Here is a 3,666-nt window from a genome sequence, read left to right on the forward strand (position 1 = left end):
TTGCTTACTGTATGAGAGTGGGTGATTGTATTTGCCAGCTGGAAAGGCTCATACACAAGTACTTCTCTTGTACCATGGCCCCATTCTGTTGGCTATTGTGTTCCATACAAGTCAAGACCTTGAACATGGTTTTTAGTAGTGGCTCCATTTCTGACATAACATCTTCAGTGAGTCATCATTTATGATAGCTGTTTCCAAGTCAAGGAGAAGACTAGCAGATCCAAGAGCCTTCTGCTTTCACTTCAGTTCTACAAACACATCTGAGATACCATCTCACAGTAAACTATTTTTGCATATTCCATTTTCATAACTCCACAAAATCTTTGTAGTGGCAGATGTTCTGAAAAAAAAAAATCATTCATTGCATAGTCAGCACCAACTCTCTATCTACTCCAGCTATGATTATTTTGTTTACCAAAAGAATCTTCTGGTTCTAAATTATTCAGCTACATCATCTCTGATAATTGTCTTCAATTATTACCCTGAATTTAGATGTCGTATTCAAGGCCTTTCACATTAGTATCTATTTGTCAATTACCTAGTGCTGGTAGATATAGAGGTCATATTGAGAATATCAACCAAGCACTAACTAGAGGAGAACCTCTGCTGTTTCACCAAATTTCCCCACAATTTATTACATTCATCCAGCTACAAATACCTATTTTCACAGTAATTATGACTTCTACATCCACTATTTTTCACACTCTCCCATGCTGCATTGGACATAAGGAACTTAAGCTTCCGGAATGCTAAAGTTAAGAACATGGAGTATACTGAGTGATGCTGGGTTCTTGGAGAGAACATCAGCATGGGAGACAATACCACACACATACAAAAACCACCATATAGGGCACTTCAAGATACAGTGGGGCCTTGACTTATGAGTTTAATTCATTCGGTGATGGAGCTCGTAATTCAAATTAGTCATATGTCAAATCTTAAAGTGAACGAGTGAGGCACATGATGCTGGGCTGATGTGGCGTTCACTGTAATGATCTCTGTGCCAACTAGCGGTGGGGTATCTGAAGCTGGCTCATAACCCGAATTTTAGCTCGCAACTCAAAGCAAAAAATAGGCCAAGAGATGGCTCGTATCTCGAAAAACTCATTAGTCGGGACACTCGTAAGTCAAGGCCCCACTGTAATGATTATTATCAATGCCATGGGTTTCTGTCTCTAGTGAAGTACTTTATGTTAATCTAACTCCTCCATCTATATTCAACCCACTGAGACTTTTCCCTTGAATAAGTGGCTAGCTCTTTAGATTCCAGGAAGGTGAAGTCCAGAACCAAAGTGGTTTGGGCAGTAGGCAGTTGGCAGCAGTATCCAGCTATCCCCTCTTATATACTTGTTTATGAGGTGATCTTGTGGGTCATGGGTCTCCCAATCAGAAATACATACTAGTGGTGGTTGTTCACAGTGATAAGTATGAATCAAATGGATATCTGGCTTTATTGACCAGAATTTGGTCTACCATGCAGCTTAAGAGTCCCAAGTCTCTCCTGTCTTCAATTCAGTGATAGTACATTGGCTCCCCTTTGACAAGCTTGGCTACCAAATATTTTCTCAGATTAGTTTTAAAGCCCAGGTAGTTTCTGAACTTACAAAAGGCCTAAGCTTCATTAACTCATGTTTCTAGGCATTCAGGAGACAAGAAAGAAAAGAAAAACAGCTTTCTTTGACTCCACTGTAAATGATGGCTGAGTATATAGCAGCATTTGGAGCCTAAAGCTGGTGTCATGGAACTCTATTAAACTAGGTAGGGTTTGTGTGAACACAGTGACCACAGCTTCATCCTAGTAGCTGATAGGTAAATATGCAGATCTGTATCTATGATGTAAAAGGAAATTGACCTCTAAATACTGTCTGATGATTTTCCCATAATGTAAAGGCTAAGAAGGAGAACAGCCCAGAGAGTTAGTTCCACAAGACAAGGGTGGGAAATGGGAGATGTTCCTGAAGTCCTTAGAAATGGATCTTTAAGGATAAAATAGTGAAATTATGTCTAAAGAAAAAATAGATCTAAAATGAGTGGTTATGCAAGGAAATCTTAGGAAAGCAACAGAAGTTGAGGGGCAAAAATAGGAAAGATAAGAGAAATATCATCAAGCAGGTCAGAGTGAACAAATCAAATGGGTAGTGTCTGAATGACTACCAAAAGCAGGCACCCAATGATACAGGCTGGGACTTTGCCTATTCCAGATATTATTTGCACAATCAGGCCAAGTCCTTTTAATAGGGCCAGAATAACTATCAAATTAAAAATTCAAATAAATAAATTTAAAAAATGCAATACTTTCTAACCCAGCAATTTGACTTCAGAAATCTATCCTATTGATATACCTGCACGAAGGCATAAATATGAGGATGTCCACCACAGCATTAATTGTATTAGTAAAAGACTGGAAAGAACAGAATGCCTATTAATATTGGGCTGACTAAATAAGTTATGATACATTTATAAAATATAATATTATTCAGCCATTAATGGGGTGAATAATAAATAAATTGAAAATTAACTCATAACTCAGCTTTCTGCTCAGAGGAGGCCTAGGTTCAACTTTCTTCAGTCATTCTGAATCCGGGTTCATCTGACACCAACTGCCTTCACCATGCCTCCAAAGAAGTTTGACCCCAATGACATCAAAGTCGTATACCTGAAGTGCACCAGTGGGGAAGTGGGTGCCACCTCTGCCCTGGCACTCAAGATTGACCCCATGGACCTCTCTCTAAAAAAGGTTGAAGGTAACATCACCAAAGCAACCAGTGATTGGAAGGGTCTGAGAACTACAGGGAAACTGACCATTCAGAACAGACAGGCCCGGATTGAGGTAGTACATTCTGCCTCTGCCCTGATCATAAAAGCCTTCAAAAAACTACCACAAGATGAAAGAAGCAGAAAAACATTAAGCATAGTAAAAATATCACTTTTTATTAGATTGTCATCATTGCCCAACAGATGCAACACGAATCTCTAGCTAGAGAACTCTCTGGAACCATTAAAGAGATCCTGGGGACTTCCCAGTCCGCAGGCTGCAATTTTGATGGCCGCTACCCTCATAACATCATAGATGACATCAACAGTGGTGCAGTGGAATACCCAGCTAGTTAAGAACTACAAAGGAAAATGTTTCAATTAAAAATAATTTGATAACAACAAAAAGTTACCCCAGAACTGACACAGATAGTAGAATTAGTGAAGACATTAAAACAGTTTAACTATTGTCCATATATGTTCAAAATGTTGACATAGGTCAAGATGGCAGAGTAGGTTGACACTGTACTCACCTCCCCACCATGGCCACATGGAAATTACAACTAAATTATAATCATCTGAAGACTAACTTACCAAAAGTCCTATAACTAAGAATATACAAAAGAAGCCATGTAGAGACTGGTAAGAGAGGTAGAGATGTGAAAACAGCTGGCCCCACAACATCACATGGAGGTTGAGAATCTAGAGAGACATCTCAGCTGTACAGGTCCTCCCTGAGGAGTGAGAGTCTCAGCCCCATGCTGGGCTTCCCAGCCCTGAACACAAGTGTTGGAAGAGGAGTCCACATATCATCTGGCTGTGAAATCAGTGAGGATTCCATCAATCTGGGTGAGATAGAAGGCTGGTGGAAACCCAGGTTTCCCTTTAAAGAGATCAGGTACAAATTTTCAC

The 3,666-nt window shown here is 39.7% G+C and overlaps 1 pseudogene; it reads left to right on the forward strand.

Moving 5' to 3' along the window:
* The first annotated feature begins 2,555 nt into the window (after positions 1–2,555).
* Positions 2,556–3,111, forward strand: LOC102759415 (annotated as a pseudogene).
* The last annotated feature ends 555 nt before the right edge of the window (positions 3,112–3,666 follow it).

This window comes from Myotis davidii, unplaced genomic scaffold, assembly GCF_000327345.1.
Source record: "Myotis davidii unplaced genomic scaffold, ASM32734v1 scaffold1087, whole genome shotgun sequence".
NCBI lineage: Eukaryota > Metazoa > Chordata > Mammalia > Chiroptera > Vespertilionidae > Myotis > Myotis davidii.